Raw genomic sequence first — 23,443 nt, forward strand, 5'->3', positions numbered from 1 at the left:
TTCCTTAACCAATCCAATCTGTTGCTGGTAAGTTGATGGCATTGGCATGAAACCAATAACTCTCTAAGATCCATTTGTGTGTGACAAGCAACATTCCTATTCTTTTAAAATATATTTAAATATATATGTAATTGATCACTAAGGAAAATGACTTCATGAATAAAGAAGAGGATTGTTGTTGCAAAACTTTAAAAACAGAAATTTTGGGAATAGAGCCAAAGCTGTATGTAAGGGTCAAAGGCTAACTGCAGCGCTAATCACTCCTTTACATATTTCACTATATTTTATGGTAGGGAGGCTAAAAAAAAAAAAGCACTAGAATGAAAAATACTTGCTCGTTTCTGACATTTAAATTAATTCTCAAAATTTGGGGGTTGGGTGATACATAAAGTATATGAATGACCCTCAGGAAAGCAAAGGAGAAGTTAGTTACTAAATTGTCTTTTAAAATCTACAGATTTTGCAGATACAATTTTCAATATTATAGAATTGGTATATTTAAGTGAATCCCTCTGGAATAACAGAAACATTCTTTCACAAAGTCAATGTAGTTGTGCTTATTAATCAATTATAACAAGTCTTCTGTACTCAAATTATATATAATTCTACTTGAAAGGATATGTTTTGCCATTCGTATTGGTCCGTTGAATTTAATCCCCTTACTATCTTTGTAGGGGAGCACCAAATACTACATAAAGAGTGGGTTCTTTAGATTCTTCTGTGAGAGCCACATAAGTCAAGAAAATTGCAGGTTGTTAAAGTCATATAGTCATACGTATAGTCATATTAATGTATAATGTGTCTCCATGTTTGCTGTTAACCAGGGCCGGGACTAGGGTAAGTCAAGTGGGGCAAATGAAATATTTTACTTTAGGCACAAAATTTAAGGTGGTGACCAAAATCTCAGTAATCAAGGTAAATAATATTTTAATGTAATATTTTAAAATAAAAACTAATGCAAAAATCCAGGATAAACAAAATGTAAAAGTTTTAAATGACAGGATCAGTAACAGTGCTATGCCAAGCTGTATTGGAAACTGAGGTAAAAGGAAAATCCAGTAATACTGATCCTTCACTGTCATGGCATTGGCAGATTTACCCATTTCTAAGTTATAATAAGTGTTAACAGGATATTATTTTTAGAACTACCCGGGAGCCATTGTCTAAGATTGCTTTCTACATTTCCGATGAATCTGGCACACCACTTAATTTTTCCCTGGAAGAGGCTCTGGAATTGTGACATATGATAAATTAATTCTAGGATAAATTAATTCAGTCTGTATTGGAGAGTGTACACCTTAGTCATCTATCTGCCTAGCATCTATCTTGCACGTAATAAGTTGGTTTTTTCACTTACCAACTGTGTAATATTAGGCAAATCATCTACCTTCTCTTTGCCTCAGTTTTTTTCCTCCTAAAATGTATATAGTAATATAAAGTAACAGAACATATATAATGGCTAACATATATTAAGGATTTAATAACTCTAGCCATTTTGCTATTTTTTTAAGTTAAATGAACTCTATTATGCATAGCCTTAATGCTATCTCAGTTGCCACGGGCCAAGACTTAGCTATCCTGGAGGTAGGGCTATCTGTAAGAGTCTCTAAATCAAGGTTCCAGGGGGTCACTGGAAGGATCCCAGGATTAACCACAAAACTAGACAGAACAATTTTCTGGGGGAGTCCAGGAAGTCTTTGTTCAAAGAATTCTAAATCTATAACAGGTATTTTTTTAAAATGTATTTTATTTCATAATATATGAGGATTTTAGTGTGTCTTTAATAAAGAAAAGTTAATTTCCAAAAGATAACAAGGATACACAGTCCTAATTGATTTCAAGTTATTTCACATAATTTTTAGCAATTGCTCAGTAATAACCATGAAAGAAGTTCCATTGACATGATTCTCTCCTGTTTCACTCTCCCAATTTAATTACTCTTGGAAAATATTCCCCTATCCAACTGAGACTCCCTCCGGGAGTGTTAATATAGTAGGTCATCCAAACTAGGGCCCACCCAATAGAATAATGGAGAGGCTGATGATGTAAGTAGGTTGGCTTTCAAAATAACATAGTCATAGTGGCCATATAAATATTACTGCCACCTGTTTTTTGTTTGTTTGTTTGTTTGTTTGTTTGTTTATATAGTTGGACTTCAGGTTCTTGCCACATATAAAAGCTTCTGCTCTGGTAAAAAGACATCATTAATTCTACTTATTTATGTATATGTATTAATTGTGGGCCAAATATATGCTGATTTCCTTTACTAGTTTTATTTCAAAAGAAGTCAGTAAGTGGTATTATATTGATACACTAATGATAGAGGCTTGATGGATCCAATTAAACATTTTTTGTATCATTGTAGTCATTGTTTTTTTATAGCTATAAAACAGAAATACCTATCTTACATATGTTTATTCATTCATAATGCATTTCTCATTGACTATTAATTTCTGCCTCTGATGATTTCTCTACCTATCAAATAAGAATAAAGATATACTTCTGTTAGAGACAGAGCTAACATCACATAAAATATTGAATATATATTAAAATATTGCTTGCATTATAAAAAACTAGTAAATATAAGTAAAAATAATTTTCTTTCACAATTGTTTTTTAGAGAAAGAGAGAGAGAGAGAGGTTGAAAGAGAGAGAGAGTGTAGGGAGGGGCAGGGGGGGGAGAGAGAGAGAGAGAAAATCTTAAGCAGGTTCCACAACCAGCATGGAGCCCAACTCCAGGCTCAGTCTCACAACCCTGAGATCATGACCTGAGCTGAAATCAAGAGTTGAACACTTAAGGGACTGAGCCACTCAGGTGCCCCTCTTTCACAACTTGAATGACAAACGTATTAGAGACTAATAATCCTGGTCCCAAACTTACTGTTTTCCATAGGTAATCACTTAGACAAGTATCTCCATAGACTGAATATTTTAGAGTTTTCTAAGTGTATACTTTATTAGTTCAGAATTTTTATCTTTCATTATATTTTGTCTAGAAAGAGATTTTTATTTTATGTAGCGGAAGTTCATTTGTAAATGAATCAGGGCCTCCATTCATTGATTTCATTTTTAATTGAAAAGATAGGTAAAAGTATTATTGATCTATTTATACTCTAGTGAGGAAAAGTCAAGATAGGCATTACCAGTCTTCCCTACAAAATTAATTTTTGGCTTTAAACTACTCATATAAATATTGATTTGGGGAAGATTTTTTTTTTTTTTGAGAGGAAACTGGGGGTGAGGTTTGAGCTGAAAGGGACTTCAATTGGTCAAGTCACTTTGCTTATCAAAGACATAGTTTTGTCATTCATCAACATTAGAAAGGAAAGCAAAATAGGGGACACTTTATGACATAATCTGCATTTCGTCATTGTGCAGGGCCATGATAAGTTTCTCTATATCATTCCAATTTTAGTATATGTGTTGCCAAGTGAGCACAAAAAGCTCTTTTTATCATTTTTATTTTGTTGTGATATGTAAATGTATACAGAATATCGCATATAGCAGGTGTTTACAATTTCAAGATTTATTAGTAATTATAAATATATGTAAAGATTATATATTATATAAATTATGCATACATTGTTTGAAATTATTATATAAATACAAATATAAACACATATTCCATGTGACCTCTGATCATTAAAAAAAATAGAACACAGCTTGCACATGAGAAGTCCTCCTCAAAAGTCTCTTCTTTTAGGGATAACCACTATGCTAAATTTTATAACCTTGACTTTCTTGATTTCCTTTATAATTTCTCCTACCTATGTAGTAAGCAAACTTTGCTTGCTACAATTCTGTAGGTATCTCTTGGTTCATTTGTTCAATATTGTTTGTGAGATTCATCTATGTTGCTGTGTACAGATGCAGTTCATTATTTTTCAGCACCATAATATATTCCACTGTATGGATGTATTAAGAGTTTATCCATTCCATTGTTGTCAGACACATGGGCAGTTTCCAGTTTTGGACTATTAAGAAAAACACTGCTTTGTCTATCCTTGTACAAGTTTCTATAGGGCAAGCATTTAGGAATGTAATTGAAGGATCATATGAAATGCATATCTTCAAGTCCACCATGTGTAAAATTAGAGGGTCTCTCTCTCTCTCCCTCTAAAAAACCCTCTAACATATTTAGAGCTTCTTGTCTATTTTTTCTATTAAGTTATTTGTATTTTAATGATTTTTAGGAATTATTTATTAGGATCTGAGATCCTTTTTGGTTATATGTGTGACAAATACCTTCTCCATCTCTATGGGTTGTTGTTTCACTACTATTAAGACATTTTTGGATTTATAGAGATTTTTAATTTTAATGTAAATATATTTATCAAGGAGACCAGTATTTTTAAAGAAATAATTCCATATCCAATGTTATATTCTTCCATATCCTCTTATATTTTTGCTTCTTATATTTAGGTTTTTAATGTGGACATAATTAATTTTTTAATACAGATGATTGTTTAGGTAAGATTTATTAAAAAGTCTACCTATTGCCCACGGATTTAGAATACAATCTGTCTTATAATATCAATTAAGCATATATGCCTTTATTAGTTATCATTTTCTCTACTATTTTACTTTACCTACCCTACCCTATCTTAGAATTACTACCACCCCACCCTATCTCATCTCATCCCAGCTATACCATACCATCCATACCATACAATACCATACCACACCACAATATATTCAGTCTTATTTGCATCAGCTCAATAATAAGAGTTTATTAATAATAAATTATGGTGTTTTACGAGTTCTCCCAATTTATTCACCCTGTTGAGTGTATCTTGGCTATTTGCAGATTTTGACTTTCTATACAAATTATAGATTCTGCTTGTCAATGCCCATAAATACCTCTTGTGACTTAATTAAGATTGCATAGCATCCACTGTTAATTTTGGAACAATTTAAATCTTTGAAATTTAGTCTTTCAATTCATAGATTTATTTAGTTTTTCTTTAACACTCTTGATAGAGTTTTACAATTTTCCTGATAAGGTCTTCCACATTTTTTTGTGAGACACATTCTTTGGTACATGATTTTAAAAATACTATCACATCTTCTTTATCCATTCATCAGTCGATGGACATTTGGGAGAGAGGGAAACAAGCCATAAGTGACTTTTAATGATAGAGAACAAACTGAGGGTGGATGAAGAGAGGTGAGTGGTGCATAGGTATTCAAGAGAGCACTTGTTGTGATGAGCACTGGATGTTGTATGTAAGTGATGAATCACTGAATTCTACCCCAGAAACCAATATTGCACTGTATGTTAACTAACAAAATTAAAAATTAAAACATATACTGTCACAGGTTGAAATTTTTTCTGTTCCTGGTTACTTGCCTATAATGTTAGGTTTAAGATTAGAGTTAAGGCTAGTTTTGGTGTCATATTTTTCTAGGAACTGATCATTTTCTCCAGATTTTCAAACGTACTGCATAGGGTTGTTCACAATATTCCTCTACTATAGTTTTAGTCTGTATCATTTGTCATCCTGCCTCATTTTCATTCCTGATACTGGTTATTTGTGCTTTCTCTTTCATTTTTGTAATCAGACTTATCAGGAATTCATCAAATTTCTTTCAAAAAATTTAGCTTTATTGATGAATTGTTTTACTTAAAAAATTTTCATTGGCTACTGTTTTTATACTATGATATAGTTTTTTATTATTCAGTTATTTTTTAAAATATTTATGATTTTTTGACTTATGAATTTTTCAGATGTTTCTTAACTTCCAAGATAGTAAAGATTATCTAGCTATCTTCATTTATCATTCATTTCTAGTTTATTAGAATCATTACTAGTACTATCATTATTAGTATTTTTGGTATTGTTCCTTTATAGTTTATTAGCATTATATTCAGAAAACGTACCGCACATGATTTCAATCCGTAAGTAATTTTTAAGAACTGATTTAAGGCCAGCATAAGTCCTGTGTGTGCTTGAGGTAATGTGCTTCCTCCAGTTGTTGAGTGTTTTATACATGTTCTTCAAGCAAATGTTATTAAATTGGTTTATCAAACCATGTCCTTACTGATTTTTTGAGTGCTTGTTCTATAAATTACTAAGAAAGATATAATAAAACTCTCAATATAGTTTGGAATTTTTGACTTCTCTTTGGTACTTCTTTAATCTTTGATTTATATTATTTAAAAAAGAATAATAACATTCATTTTTTTGGAGCAGTTTTAGGTTTAAAACAAAATTTGAAGGTATAGAAATTTCTCTACATACTCCCTTCCCTTACATATTCAAAGTCTTCTCCCATTATCAACATAATTCCACTCCCCACAATAGTGATGCATTTATTATAATCTGTGAACATACACTTAAACATCATAATCATCCAAAGTCCATTGTTTACATTAGGGTTCACTCTTAATGTTATACTTTCTGTGAGTTTGGACAAATGTATAATGACATGTAACCATCATTATGGTATCATACAGAGTAGTTTTCACTGCTCTAAAAATCCTCTGTGCTCTGCCTCTTGACCCCTTCTCCCCAACCCTGGACCCTGGCAATACCGATCTTTTTACTATCCCCATAGTTTTGCCTTTTCCGGAATGTCACATAGTTGGAATCATACATATAATAGCCTTTTCAGGTTAGCTTCTTTCACTTAGTAATATGCATTTAATGTTCTTCCATGTCTTTTCATGGCTTGGTACCTCATCTGCTTTCATTGTTGAATAATATTCCATTGTCTGATGTGCTACAGTTTATTCATTTATCTACTGAAGGATGTCTTGGTTGTTCTCAAATTTTGTCAATTATGAATAAAGCTGCTATAAATATTTGTGTACAGATTTCTGTGTGGACATAAGCTTTCAATTCATTTGAATAAATACCAAAGAATGAGATTGCTGGATCATTTAGTAAAAATATTTCTAGTTTTATAAGAAAGTTCCAAACTGTCTTCCAAAGTGGCTGAATATTTTGCACTCCTATCAGCAATGAATGAGAGTTCTATTTCTCCATATCCTTGTCTGAATTTGGTGGTATCATTCTGGATTTTGGCCATTCTAATAGGTGTGTAGTGATAGCTTGTTGTTGTAATTTGCATTTCCTTGAGGATATATGATGTGGTACATTTTTTCATATGTTTATTTGCCATCCATATATTATCTTTGGTGAAGTGTCTGATAAGGTCATTGGCCCATTTATATAACTGGGTTATTTATTTTCTCCTTGTTGAGATTTAAGAGTTCTTTGCATATTTTTGATAGTAACCATTAATTAGACAAATGTTTTGCAAATATTTTTTCCCAGTCTATGGCTTGTCTTCTCATTCTTTTGACATTGTCTTCAGCAGAACACAAATAATCCAACTTATCAATTACGTCTTTCATGCACCGTGCCACTGGTATTGTATCTAAAAAGTCATAGCTATGCCCAAGGTGACCTAGATCTAGATTTTCTTCTATGTTATATTCTAGGAGTCTTAGAGTTTTGTGTTTTTTTTTTAAATATGAGGATATCTACTTTGTTCCAGCACCATTTGTTGAAAAGACAGTCTTTATTCTGTTGTATTATCTTTGCTCCCCCCTTGTCAAAGATCAGTTGACCATATTTGTGTGGGTCTATTTCTGGGCTGTCTATATTCCGTTCCATTGACCTATTTGTTTATTTTTTTGCCAATACCACACTATCTTGGTTATTGTAGGTTTATAGCAAATCTTGAAGTCAAGTATTGTCAGTCCTCTAAATTTGTTCTTTTCCTTCAATATTGTGTTGGCTCTCCTGGGCATTTTGCCTCTTTATATAAATTTTAGAATCAGTTTGTTAATATCCACAAAATGACTTGCTGGGATTTATTTAATCTATAAATCAAGTTAAGCAGCACTGAAATCTTGCTGATATTGAGTTTTACTATCCATGAACACAGCATATTTATCAATTTATTGAGTTCTTGGTTTCATCAAAGTTTTATAACTTTTCTCATACAGAATTTATACATATTTTGTTAGATTTATACCTAAGCATTTAAGTTGGGGGTGGCAATGTAAATGGTTTTGCATTTTTAACTTCAAACTTCATTTGTTCGTTACTAGTATTTAGAAAAGTGATTGGCTCTTATATATTAACCCTACATCCTGAAACTTTGCGATAATTGATTATCAGTTTCAGAAGTTTTCTTGTTGGTTCTTTAAAATTTTCTATATAGATGATCATGTCATCTGAAAAAAAATTCATTTCTTTCTTCCTATTCTGTATACCTTTTATTTCCTTTTCTTGTGTATTGCATTAGTTAGGATTTCCAGTACAAGGTTGAAAAGAAGTGGTCAGAATCAGTATCCTTGTCTTGTACCTGATCTTAGTGGGAAAACTTTGTATTTCTTACCATTAAGTGTGATGTTAACTGTAACTAAAAATTGTTTATCACGTTGATGAAGTTCCCCTCTATTCCTGGTTTATTGAATTTTTATCATGAATGGGTGGGTTTTGTGAAATGTTTTTGTGCTTCTATAGATATCATGTGATTTTTCTTTTTTAGCCTGTTGATGAGATAGGCACACTGATTTTTGATTTTTTTTTTTAAGATTCTTCATTTATTTGAGAGAGTATGAGCAGGAGGAAGAGGGGCAGATGGAGAAGCAGACTCTCCACTGAGCAGTGAGCACAATGTGGGGCTTGATCGTAGGACCCCAAGATCATGACTTGAGCCAAAGGCAGATACTTAACTGACTAAGCCACCCAGGTGCCCCATGATTTTTGAATGTTTAACCAGCTTTATACATGGGATAAATCCCAATTGGTCATTAGAAATGTATAATGTGTATAATTCTCTATAAATTGTTGGATTTGATTTGTTAATATTTTGTTGAGGATTTTCTGTATCATGTTATTGAAAGTCTGTAGTTTTCTTTTCTTGTAAAGTCTTTGTCTTTAGTATCAGGTTAATTCTGGCCTCATAGAATGAATTAGAAAGTATCCCTTCTGCTTCTATCCTTTGAAAGAAATTATAGGGAATTTGTATAATTTCTTTCCTAAATGTTTGATAGAATTCACCAGGAACACTTCTAGGCCTGATACTTTCCCTTTTGGAAGGTGATTAATTTTTTATTCAATTTTATTTAATAGATACAGGCCTGTTCAGCTTGTCTTTTTCTTATGCAAGTTTTAGCAAATTGTGTCCCAAAGAATTGGTCCATTTCATCTAGTTATATTTATGGGCATAGAGTTATTCATAGTATATCTTTATTATTATTTTACTGTCCATATAATCAGTAGTGATGTCCCCTCTTTCATTTCTGATATTAATAATATGTGTCCTCTTTTTTTTTTCTTATTTAGCCTGGCCAGAGGCTTATTAATCTTATCGATCTTTTCAAAGGACCAGTTTTTGGTTTCATTGATACCCTCTACTGAATTCCTATTTACAATTTTATTGATTTCTTCTCTAGTTTTTTTTCTTCTGCTTACTTTTGATTTAATTTACTCTTCTTTTCCAAATTTCCAAAGGCAGAAACTTAGATGATGGATTTTACATTTTTTTTATTTTCTAATGTATGCATTCTTTGCTATAAATTTCCCTGTAAGAACTGTTTTTGCTGCATTCCACATATTTTATAAGTGGTATTTTCATTTTCATTAAATTCAAAATTTCCATTAAGTTAAAAATATTTTTTTAATTTTTCTTAGTTTATTAATGCTTTCATTTCTCCCTAAAGACTGTTGTTTCTTACATTAATATAAGGACGCTAGCTTTCTTTTGGTGAGTGTTTTTGTGGTCTATTTTTCATATCATTTTGCTTTCAAACTTATTGCACCTTTAGAATTTAAGTTTGGCTTTTGAATTTAAAAAATCTAAAAGCAATTGTAATCTGCTAACTAAATTATTTATTTACATGTAATGTAAGTACCAGTATATTTGAATTTGTATATGCACACACACACACATATATACACATTTAAGTATGTATATATATATAAGATATACGTGTGTATGTGTGTGTGTGTGTCTTATTTTGTGCTTTCTATTTACTTGAATATACTATGTTCTTTTTTTCTTTGTGTCTCTCTCTCTCTCTTTTTTTTTTCTTTTTGAGAGGAAGAGATGTGGGGGAAGGGCAGAGGGAGAGAGAGAGAAAGAATCTTAAGCAGGCTCCATGGCCAGAGTGGAACCTGATGTGGGGCTTGATCTCATGACCCTGAGATCATAACGTGAGCCAAAAAATCAAGATTCAGACACTAACCAACTGAGCTATCCAGGCACTCCTGACTACACTATGTTCTTTTTCTTTACTTTCTTGGCTTCGTTTTGGATTGAGTGCTTCTTTCCTTTTTATTGTTCTGTTTTGTTTTTTTCTTACTAGTGTGGAAATAACATTGTTTGTATATATTCATTTTAGTTTTTATCCTGGAAATCATAATATATATGGTTAACATAATCTAAAATTAAACAATTTCCCCTTCCTTTATATGATTCTATATAAGATTCTATATATGATTCTATATAAGAATCATAGAATACTTTAACTCAAGTTAGCTACATTTTGACTTATATGTAAATATTTCTGATTTGACTTGTGACATTTAATTTCACTTATGACATTTAATTTCACAAGATGTGATTATTGCCATTAATACTATCAATTTATGTTTGATTTTACCAACATATTTCCTATTTCTTATTGTTTCCTATCTTCTTGCCACGTGGATTTTTCATCTGGGATTTTCTCGAGAAAAGGACTGCCCCTTTATTTAATAAGTGTCTACTAATAGCAAACTCAGTTTTTGTTAATATGAAAATGTCTATGGTGAGGTCTGCTGGGAAGATGGCAGAGTAGGACGACCCTAAGCTCACCTCCTCCCATGGATACAACTAGATAACACCCATAATCAGCAGCAATAACCCAGAAAATGACCCAAAGACTGGCAGAACAAACTCCAAAACTAAAGGCAGGGATGAGGCCACATCAAAGAAGGAGGGAAGAGTGAAGACACAGTGAGAATGAAATAGACTGTGGATGTCCCCATTTGGGAGGGAGCTGGTGGCACAGAGAAGGATAGAAAATAGATTCTCACAGCAGGGAGCCCACAAACAGGGAGGACAAACCTCCATAATACTTGCCTTTGAAAGTGAAAGGGGCTGAATTTTGAGAGTTCTTAAAACCAGTGGGACTTAAAGCCTGAAATTCTAAAAATCATTGGGCTTGCCTCTGGGAGAGTGCAGACAGTCTTAGGAAGTGGAGCCCCACACTTAAAAAGATATCATGACAAACAGCCTATGCAGTTACAGTGTAGACCCAGCATTTGAAAAACACAGGGTAGATGGGAAGGGGAGTGATTTGCTCATCTCAAAGTGTGGCCCAGAAAGACAGGGATCATGGAGAGACCTCTCCAGGAACAAAGGAGCTGGCAGGTGCCATTTCCCTCCCCTCCCCTCCAGCATAAAGAACAGTCACCTGTGGAAACCAGCATGGTGCCAACCCTCAACATGTAGTAACTTGTTTGCACCAAGCCCTGCCCCCTGTGCTTAAGTGGATCTGCCTTCCCAGTCATGCTCCCCTCACTCCCAGCAATGCAGGTCCCATCCTCAGAAGACCAGTGCAAACTCTGTTAACACCACATACCCTTAAAAGTCAACAAAGTGTGGAGATTCAAAGCACAGGCTGTCAAACAGCTAGCTCTAAATCTTTGCTCTGTGGCTCTTCAGCTGTGTTACTTTAGACATGTTACTTCAAAATTTCTTGTTCTGCAATAAAGAATAATGACTACAAAAAACAAAACAAAACAAAAAAACCCACACCACATATCCTGACCCACATGTTGTGCAGGACCTCAGTTCCAGAGATGGCAGGGGCAGATCTCTCATGTGCAGACCACTGTACACTTTGCTGGGCATAAGAGGCAAAAAGAGCCTCTGTAGACCACTGACTTGAAGGAAAAAGAGTCCAAGACTCAGCAGCAGAGCACATATAACACACAAAGGAGACACTCCCTGCAGCATCAGGCCCTGGGGAAGAGGGAACACTGCACTGCAGGGCACTGAGGGATCTCTTTATCATAAGAGTATTATCAATAAGAGCAAGAGAAGTAGCTGACTTTCCTAACACATAGAAACAGACACAGAAAGTCAGACAAAATGAGGAGACAGGGAAATATCTCCCAAATGAAAGAACAGCACCAAATCATAGCAAGAGACCAAAGCAAAACAGATAATAAATAGTATGCCTGATAGAGAATTTAAAGTAATGATCATAAAGATACTCACTGGACTAGAGAGAAAAGTGGAGGACATCAATGAGACCCTTAACACAGAGACACACACAAAAAAGAGAGAGAGAGAACAAATCAGAGATAAAAAGTATGATACATGAAATTAAAAATACACTTGATGAAATAAATAGCAGGCTAGATGAAACAGAGGAATGAATTAATGACCTGGAAGACAAGTAATGGAAAGAAAGAAAGCTGAACAAAGGAGAGGAAAGAGAATTATGCAAATTGAGAACAGATTTAGGGAACGCAGTGACTCCATTGAATGTAATAAATCCACATTGTTGGGATCGCAGCAGAAGAAGAGAGAGATAAGAGAGTAGAAAACTTATTTGAGGAAATAATAGCTGAAAATTTCCCTAATCTGGGATAGGAAACAGGTTGTATATACATACAATGGAATATTATTCAGCTATAAAAAAGAATGAAATCTTGCCATTTGCAACAACATGGACAGACCTAGAGAGGATAATACTAAATGAAATAAGCCAGTCAGAGAAAGACAGATACCATCTGATCTCACTCATATATGTAATTTAAGAAACAAAATAAATGAGCAAAGGGAAAAAAAGAGAGAGAGAAAGAGAGAGAGAGAGAGAAACCAAGAAACAGACTCTTAACTATAGAGAACAAACTGATGGTTACCAGAGGGGAGGTTGGTGGGGGGGATAAGGGAAAATAGGAGATGGGGATTGAAGAATATACTTATAATGAAAAAAAATGAAAAATAAGTAAAAAGATAGTCATGATTTGAAAACAAAAAAACAAAAAAATAAATATTTAAACTTATGCTTCAAAAAAAAAAAGAAAACATCTATTTTGTTCTTTTTCTGGTGAATTTCAGTTTGACAGTAACTTTCATTCATATAACTTTCAGATCATTGAAAATATCCTACTCTCTTCTGCCTTCTCTTGTTGGTTTTAAGACATCAGCTGTCGGTCTAACTGCAACTTCATTGATAATGCGTGTCCCCTTTTTCTCAATAAGATTTTTTGTTTTCTGTTGTATAAAGTTTTACTCTGATGAATAGCTCTGGATTAAAAAAAAAAAGATCCTGCTTCTATTTCTTAAATCTATTGATGATGTTTGTTACCCAGTTCAGAAAACTTTTCTGTCATTATCTTACTGGATATGGCCATTGCCTCATTCTATCTTGCCTAGCCTCTGGAATTCTATTTAGACATAATTAAACCTTCTCTAACTTTCTCTCTATATTTTTATTTTCTAATTTTTTCATCTATTGTCTTCTCTGCCTTAGATTCTAGATAATGTTTTCTCACATATTTGTTCATTATTGTCTGATCTGCAGGTAAACCCATACGATAGATCTTAATTTCAATTATTTTATTTTTCATTTCTAAAATTTATATTGTTTTCTCAAATCTGCTCTCCCTTGCAGATATTTCCAAGATAGCTTCTATCGCTTAAAGTAAGCATATTTATCTCATAATCAGTGTCTAATAAAAATTAATATAAATTGTATGTTTTTTGTGATGTCTATTTTTCAAATAGGTTTGATTCATAGTGTGTTATTTTATTATAAATAAAAAATATTTTTCCAGAGATGATATGATTTCAATTCTGTCAGCTATGTAGAGGTACTAACATATTGGGATCGTGTTATAATAAAGTCACATGAAAGATTGTTCTTAAATTATATTCTGAATTTATGCTTGCTTCAGAAAACAATATATCTATCCCTCTTTATTTCCCTACATGGAAGGTCTATACCATTTGTTAGCCCTCTAATTCTTTTACTTTCTCCACCCAAATTTATTCCTCTATTCCAATATCGTAAAACTCATATAATGCTTCTTTGCTCAAAATGTTTCTGCACTTTAAGTTTTAACAATTTTTATCTTTTGTTTCTATGTACTTGCTGTAAGCACCTTTCCTAAAGTCAAGGCATCGTATACAACTGAAGGATTCTCAGTCTATAGCCAAGAAATACTAACCATAGTTGGCTTTCAATGTATTTCACTAAGTTGGAAAAATAGATTACTAAAACACTGCTTATCTTTTTTTAATGATGCACATTTAATATAGCTTGGTGTGGTGGTGAGAGAATTGAATTACAAAGTACAAATCACTTCAAATCTTAGTTTCATCAATTGTAAAGTGGAAATAACACATCTTGCCAATCTGTGAGGCAAACTTACGAAATCATTTATGTACTATAAATAAGAAACTACTATCATTTTCTTGTTTCTGGTGGATACAATCCTTAGAAATGACAATTTTGATTTTTGAGCCAAGGTCTGCATGATCTCAAGACTTTCTCTCTCTGTAATAGAAAATTACATGTTTCCTGGGATAAGGTTTGTTTGTGCCAATTTACATAACACATCTCTTAAAATCATAGCCACAACCAGGCAAACTTGACACACTGTTACAGTCCTCAAATATTTTAAGTTAATGTTTTTTAAAACTACTCTATAGTTGGAATGCAGTAAGTACACACTCATGGTTACTGACAGCGTTCCGCAACACAAATCAATCAAGAAGATGGGATAAAGTTCGCAATTCATTTCTTTCTTAAATTGAGAAATTAAAGTTTTTCTATGTCAAGAACTCTGAGGGTTTTGAGATTTGATCATACTTTCAGGTAGAATGCTAGCCTGACACTGTTTTATGAATGTTGGCAGCAGATACAAGACTCCTGAGTCAAGGACAAAGGGCTTTATTATTCAGAGCATAGCAAGCAACATGAGTATCGGCATATTCGTGGTGGTTCCCTTTGCCCCTTAATTTCCACAAGCGTGAAATGAAGGAAGTCCAGGTGGCTACTAAGCTCACAGTAGGTTGGTGTCACAGCTGAGACATCCTAAGTTGAGGGAGCTCAAGTATCTTATAATGGGTTACAAATTAGCTGCTTTTTGTACTGATAGAAAACATTACCTCTGTTATATTGGACAGCAAGCAAATCAGCCTTTTGCTTCAGAGGAGATAACATCTTTACCTTGTAAGGCTGTTTGGTCTATAAACATTTTTGAAAAGATAGTCTGGAACAAAAGTGTAGTTAGTGCCACACTTCCAGAACATTTAGAAAATCCGGAGAATTGTCTAATGACGCTACCACTGGTCAATTTTGAATGTGAAGCCAGTAAAACCTCTCTTTTCCTTCTAGTAGAATTCAAACTAAAGTAAGCCCATAGAAATAGTTAATCTAACCAAATATATTATGTCTTATTAATATCTATGATTTTGAGTGTTCAATTTGTAAAATTTTTCTTTATAAATTTTTTTCCTAATTTGAAAAACAAATAACTAAGCCAAACCATTTACATTTAAGCTTAAAAGGAGAAAACAAAAAAGGAAAAGAAAAAAATCAACAAGTTCTACTATCTTCAGGTAAATATATGTTGTTTAATAACTTTTTTTGGAGAATAGAAACATAAGTAGCTATAAATTATTTGAGTTTTTCAGTAAGCATAGATAAGAAGTATGCTTTAAGTAATCACAAATTTACTTATTCTCCAAATGAGTGAAAAAGCTATTATTCAGAAAGCATTTCCCATAATAAAAGTACAGCCTTATGGAATACTGTGGTTTCTGACCAATTCCTACATAATTTTTATGGCTAGCATGCTCATTGTGCTTTTCCATAATTTAATATCTGAATAGGTTTAGTAGAAATTTACAAATCCCTCTGAGACCAAATATGGAAAACTTTATTTCAAAATTATTCCTTATTTTCCAGAAGTTATCCACAAGAGAAAAAGAAATTCTGTGTTATTTATTACAGCTGGTATATTAAGAACATTTTAAAATGTCATTCATTTCCATATTCAGAAATATGACATTAAGAAGTATTTCGTGGGAAAATATGGCTTCCTGATAAAGTGGAAACACTGTGGGTTTTGGATTCAGCCAAATGTAGGTTCAAATTCGAACTATTTCTACATGAGCTCAAAACCTTAGCTTCATTCTCAAAAAAAAAAAATGGGGATAATTGAGTTTTTCTTACAAGGATGTTGTGAACATACAATGAGATACATAAATTCCCTAGAGAGTATTCTGGTCGTTCAACAAATAGCATTCTATTCTCCTTTCTCCTGAAGCAGCTATCTCAAAGATGAAAACTAAAACTTACACATTAATTCCTTGGTATAGATATTTACTAGAACTCCTTATCATATTGTCCAATTACTAACCTAAGCATAGGAAATTAGTCTTTATGTATTTACCTAACTATACTCAAAGATAAACTCACAAATGAAAATGTATTTCTTTCATAATAAAGAGAAAACAATCACTTCCTTTCAAATAAGAAAACTAAGATTCAGAAAAGTTAAGTGATTTACCCAGGATGCAACAGCTAGTTAGTGACAAATCTGGAACCTTCTTCTAAGTCTTATACTTGTGCCCTTGTCCTTGTATTGTGAATACTAAGGCAATTGGTGAGTTTCAAGTTGTTTGAGACCACAGCTGTGTGTGTTCCATGTTCACAGAGGTCAAGAACACTCATTAATATATTCTTTTGAGTTGTAGAGCCAGGAGACAGAAAGAATTCCTTAAGTCTCTACAGAAAAATGCAGGTACTTTAGGTCATGTGAGTCGAGTAAATCTCAGTTTATAACATTAGGTATCAATCCAAAATAGAGGTGCCTGGGTGTCACAGTCAGTTAAGCATCTGACTCTTGATTTCATCTCAGGTCATGATCTCAGGATCCTGAGATGGAGTCTCTAGTCGGGCTCTGCATTGGGCATGGAGTCTGCTTAAGATTCTCTCTCTCCCTCTCTCTTTGCTCCTCCCCCAACTTTCTCTCTCTCCATCTCTAAAAACAAACAAACAAAAACAAAATAGAGTGTGCCGTCTTTGGAAAATTTTTAAAGGATTTTATTTATTTATTTGAGAGACAGAGAGAGCAGGGAGTGCGCACATGAGCAGCGGGGAGGGGCAGAAGGAGACGCAGACTCCCTGCTGAGCAGGGAGCCTGATGCAGGGCTCAATCCCAGGACCCTGGGATCAGGACCCAGGCTGATGGCAGCTGCTTAACCAACTGAGCCACCCAAGCATCCCTTGTCTTTGGAATTTAATAGCTAATTGTATAGATGATGCATAACAACAGTACACCAGGTTCAATATTTTTTTTCTTCAGTTAATCTAATTTTATGCTTAATCCACCTATTACATTTACATCAATTATAGTTAATTTTTATGATTTTTTCAGTCATATTTCATCTAGAATTCCTATCCAGTTTTTTCAAAGCTTCCTAATTGTACCAATCTTTTGTTGATTCATTATACTTTCAAATGCATTTTTAGGTACAGAAATACTAAATATTTTCTGTATTGCATCAAATTAAAGATGACTCTTTTTATTGATATTCTATATCTGATAAATTTACTACCTGCATGGTCCAACAGACTAATTTGGAGTTTGCTTTTTCCGTTGATTTTCACTCTAGTAACTTGTTTTCCAAGGTGTTTAGTGATTTTGTTATTGTTTTAGTTTATGTTCTTTGGATCTATATTAATGAAAATTTTTAGAGGTAAGAGTTTAAACTATCCAACACAGAAAGATTCCTGACTGCTTCTGCCAGTTTCTAGAGGGTATATTCTCCATTACCCTGGAGAGATAACTCTTAAGCAATTACTTGCTACAATAATATATTTGTGTTTTCTTTCTCTTTATAATTTTTATAACTTTTAACGTTTTTATTTTATCTTTAATAAAAATTATTTATATATGATTAAGGTGTATAACCTGATGATATGATATACATATATGAAGTGAAATGATTACTACAATTAACATGTCATATCCTCACATAGTTACCATTTTGTGTGTGTGCGATGTGTGTGTGCGATGAAAGCATCTGAAATCTACTCTCTTAGCAACTTTTCAGTATTCAATAGCACATTATTAACTATAGTTATTGTGCTGTACGTTAGATATCTAGACTTATTCATCCTTATATTCACGTTTTCTTGCCATTTCTGCCAAAGCTTAAACTTTATTTCAAAATACTTTTTGGAGAACTGATGCTACCTAACTTCAAGACTTACTATAAAGCTACCATGTAGTAATCAAGACAGTGTGGTATTGGTAAAAGGACAGACAAATAGATCAATGGAACAGAACAGACAGCCCCAAAACAGACCCCACACAACACACTTAACTCGTCTTTGATAAAGGAGCAAAGGCAATACAATGGAGAAAAAAAATAAGTCTTTTCAACAATTTGTGCTAGAACAACTGGATCCACATGAAGGGGGGATGGGAAGAGAGACGGAGACAGAAAATCTTAACACAGATCGTATGCCTTCACAAAAATTAACTCAAAATGAATCATAGATCTAAATGCAAAACTCAAAATTTTAAAAATTCTAGGAGATAACAGAGTAGAAAGTCTAGGTGATCTTGGGTTTGGTTTGGGTGATGACCGTTCAGATACAAAATAATGCAGAAAATAAATAATTAAAAACTCCTGCTTTGTGAAAGACACTGTCAAAAGCATGAGAAGACAAGCTGCAGACTGGGAGAAGATATTTGCAAAAGACACATCTGATAAAGAACTTTTCCCTGAAATATAAAAAGAACTCCTTAAACGCAGTAAGAAAAAAAACCTGATTTTAAAAATGGGTATGAATTTAAACCATTGAGATACCACTAAATTCCTATTAGAATTGCCAAAATCCAGAACCCTGACAACACCAAATGCTGGTGAGAATGTGGGGCAACAGAACTCTTATTCATTGCTTGACAAGAATGTAAAATGGCAGACACTTTGGAAGACAGTTTGGCAAAACTGTCTTTTTCTTACAAAACTAAAGACACTCCTACCACATGATCCAGCAATCACTCTCCTTGGCATTTACTCCAAAAGTTGAAAGCTCATGTCTCTACAAAAACCTGCACATGGATGTTTACAGCAGCTTTACTGATAATTGCCCAAACTTGGAAGCAACCAAGATGCTCTTTAGTAGGTGAACGGCATGCATTCTGTTTGTTTCCAACTATGTGACATTCTGGAAAAGCCAAAACTATAAAGTAAAAAGATCAGTAGTTGCCTGAAGTTAAGGCGGAGGGACGAACAGGTGGAGCACAGAGAACCTTTAGAGCAGTGAAACTATCCTGTAGGATACCATAATGATGCATACATGTAAAAATACAGATTTTTGTTTGTTTGTTTCCACATTTTATGCTGTCTTTCTGAGGCTACATAGTATTGGAAAGACATACTTTTACACTTGAAATCATAAGCCACATAATTGTGTTGTTTTGCTTTGCAGTATTTTTCTTCATTCTTTAATTACTTCCTACTTCATCTTTACTCATCTTCTATCTTCTCCCCACCTTTACTTCAGTTGTCTCTATTCTCTTCTGTATTTTCCTCAGTGTTCATATTATGGCCAGAATACAGACAACATATCTGGCAACAGCGAAAGGAGCTGAGGTACAGCCTATAAAAGCACTTCTTGGTGGGGTCATTCCTTTCCTAGAGCAAATGTCAGAACCATCAGGAGAGTGCTGATATTCGGCGTGTCCCCTCACTACTACTGAATCTAGCCATTTGCTTTTTCTTAGCTTCATTTGTAGGACCCACGCTATTTTTAGGTATGAGCTACTTCACTAGCAGGAAGTACACACTGACATTCCGTGGCTGAGGGAATGCCTTTGAATTAGTTGTCTGTTTATCCTTTACTGAGATTTTGCCTATTTTAACTTGATCTTTCCAGCTCACAAATTTTGTGCCTGTGCTTGCTTGGATTGGAGATTATCCACCTTGTTCTGTCTCTATTACTTACGGCATCAGCTCCAAATAAGGTTTGCTGTGCTGAGCCTTATTTCTCTATATATAAAACTTGGGGATCACAACAATTTCTTTCCCTCTCGGGGTTGGATCTTATTTTTTTTTAATGATGCATAATTGGTATGACAGTAACAACTTTTAAGCTTTATGCCATGGGTGCTGATAATCAGAAAGGACACTGGCTTTGAGTTGGAGCAGGGTACTGGAGAGTCCCTACGATGCAGGCCATTAATCCTATACTTACTAAATATCATAGGCTTGGGAGAGGATTTCCAGGGAAGAAGCTAAAGCGGTAGTGGGTGGTGTGGCAGTAGTGAGAAGAGGCTCAAGTAGCTATTTACCAATCAGATAAGAACGTATTTCAGTATTTTAACAACTGTTTCAGTCATATCTGCATATGTCAGTCTTATTTTATGTCAGCTACTAAAATGCTCTCCAAATTTTAGAACACTATATTATTTCATCCTATGTATGATGCTTTGATCTTGGTCTTGCTGGAAAATTACAATTAATGGTATTCACATCATGTGTCAGCCGACACCTGGCTGACAGCAACTTTTAAACTTCTGTTTATTATGAGATGCATTCTAAGTTCAGAGACTTTAAAATGCAAAAAAAAAAAATGGATATGTTGGAATCAATGAAATACTGAATAAATTATTAATATTTTTATTAGAATACTGTATTCTATAATATGAAATGTAATTTTCCATAACAGTCAATATTGGATCATTAAATTATCCTACCCAGAACAAGAATTATGCTACATGGTTTTCTGATTACTTACTGTAACATAAACTTGTACATTTTATGTGAATTGCTTAATGTTTTATTGCCTACTATTGCCAGGCATTATTCTAAGAGCTGAGGATCTAGCAGTGAACCAATAGTCTCGAATTTCAGCATACAGTATGAAGACATTTTAATTATAGCTATTAAATATACGCTTCCACATGTGATAAGCACTAACAAGTCAGTCAGTCCTAGGTTCAATGGGAAGGGGATTATTCTTTGGTATAAGCTAATCGGGTACACTTCTTTATATTGTGCTTTGAAAAGCCTCTTAGGCTTTTCAAATGCATCTCAGTGGCTGCTATGGGAAGTAGTCAAGAGATCAGACCCACTTCCTAAACCAGAGCAGATGTACTCTTAGCTGTTTTACACACTATATTGAATTTGGAGTAATATTTCATTTGAAGAAAGAGGTTTTCTGCTAAAATATAAAGTTTGAAAACCATTGATCTGGTGGACAAAGTACTAATCTCAGCATGAAAATGTTTAAATTAAATTTCCAACTCTACTGCCCATTTATAATTTGACTTCAAATAACCAAACCACGTCTAAACACATGACTGACAAACAAATGATTCCAAGTGATTCTGATCCTAGCTTTCATTTAAACTGTGAAGAAAACTATGCAGATTATTCTATTTGGGCTGCTGTGCATGGAACAGGCTTCATCCCATGCTGTGATTACAAGAATTCTGAAACTAGCCTGTATCCATTATGTGTAGGGATAGCCATGTTTTTCTCTCCTTTGGGAGACATATAAAAAAAGAATATCACCATAATAATAATGATTACAATATGTGCTGAGAGTTGTGACATGCCCTTCACAGTACATTAATTTTCATTTAGTCCCTATAAAACTCTTGAGTGATGCCCCCCATTTTCAAGTGAAAAAAAAGGAGGTTCAAAGAATTAAGTAGTTTGCCCATGGTGACAACAGTGAAACTATAACTTAAAGTCGGTGGTCTGTCTTTTCTAACCCTTATTCTCACTACACTATACCATGCTACTTCTCTACATCAGTTTTCTCTACCCCAGATATGGTGAGAGTAGGGAGATGGGGGATGAGAAGCAGTCTGTACTTCTCTGAGCTGGGCAAAGGTATAGACATAAAACTAAAACAATAAACCCGCTTGAAAATAAATGAGCACTTGTTCTAAAAACTAACACATCACGCGGACTTCTTATTTGAAAAAATGTTTTTCATTTTGCATATTTCACTAGCTGTGAAACACTCTTATTAAAGTACTCAGATATATATACACAAAATAATAGTTATACAGCATGGATGGATAGACAGCATATATAACTCAGAATAAGGGACTGACAAGCAGGCAGATCAACCTTCCTGGCTAAGAACCAGGAGTTACGCTTGTTACATAGAACTCTCAAGAGTACCATGCAATCAGAGGTCACAATCGAGGCAACAGAAGCAATGTCACCATATCAGAGAATGGGCCAATTCAGATCTGCTCCTTGACAGTCACTGAGGTCAAGGCTTGCGGCAAATAATTGTATTAAACAGGAATATTCCCTGCACACTTTTAGAATTGTCATCTGAACAAACAAGTCCAGGTCATCTGTAGGTTAAATCTGAGTTCTTTTTCCTGGTACTTAGAGCTTACTTTCTAGGCTTAATCCCTTACAGTTTTTAAATTTACAACTGTAATTTTCTTTAGATCAAGTAAATGCTTAGTAATTTTTTGTTTTCTGACCTTAACAACAACAAACCTTCATTTAAATGCATGCATTTGTCATTTAATTCATTTTATTATTTGCTCTCAAATGCAATTTTCAAATTTTGACTATAATGATAATAAATTTAAATTTCATATTGTTAATGTATAAAGTCCATTACATTTAAATAACAAGGAAAATAATCTCACATTCAAATTAAATAATCTCAAATTTTTTTCAGCTAGTTACCATTTATCTGTCATTTCATGTACCTTACACAAAAGCAAGTAAATTCAGAATAGTAATTTTGGATAAAAGATGCAAAATTTATAAATAGTAATTAATATATAACAAAAGGTATATTTGTAAATAAGTAGCTAAAATATGCATTTAATTCAAATATGGAAAATAAAATATATATTGCATAGAATTGTATTCAGGTTTATATGAGATACATGGTGTCCAATATTAGTTCATATTTTTCAGGAATTTGGAGATTATGAATTATTACTACCACATCTTAAGAAAAATCAAATCACATTTGCAAATTTATTTTTAATTTTAGTCAATGTTTCTAATTTAATAATGTTTAAAACATCTTTAGTCATGCAATCATTTTAGTTATTGCTTAATTTAAATAAAAATCCTTTAGAGAATATTTCACTGTTTTACTTCTTTCCATATTTTCCACAAGTCATGCTTGAAAAATCATACTTCTAGGGCTCTCTTTTGTTCATATAAATTCCAAGAAATAAGAAAATCAAGGACTTGATGATTGGTTTTATTTTATGTTAATTTATATTTCACTCTTGAAAATTCTTATGTTTAATATTCAAATTATAAATACACACACACAACATGCACACACATACACACAATTCCATGACATGTTCCCAAATAAAACATACAATAAACCAAATTATAAAACTGAAAGATTAAAACTGGCAATAGTTCAACATTCTACTGAATAAGTGAAACTCAG

At 33.3% G+C, this 23,443-nt stretch overlaps 1 protein-coding gene and 1 non-coding gene across 3 annotated transcripts in view; both read right to left on the minus strand.

Moving 5' to 3' along the window:
- Positions 1 to 23,443, minus strand: part of LRRIQ1 (leucine rich repeats and IQ motif containing 1) — a 195,245-nt gene that overhangs the window by 37,988 nt on the left and 133,814 nt on the right. The gene's annotated exons all lie outside the window — the stretch shown is intronic.
- Positions 3,330 to 3,438, minus strand: LOC123780969 (U6 spliceosomal RNA). Its single transcript, XR_006776562.1, has one exon. It is a non-coding gene; the product is annotated as a U6 spliceosomal RNA (small nuclear RNA).

Source organism: Ursus americanus, chromosome 17 (assembly GCF_024610735.1).
Source record: "Ursus americanus isolate L20-20 chromosome 17, mUrsAme1.1.p, whole genome shotgun sequence".
NCBI classification, from domain to species: domain Eukaryota; kingdom Metazoa; phylum Chordata; class Mammalia; order Carnivora; family Ursidae; genus Ursus; species Ursus americanus.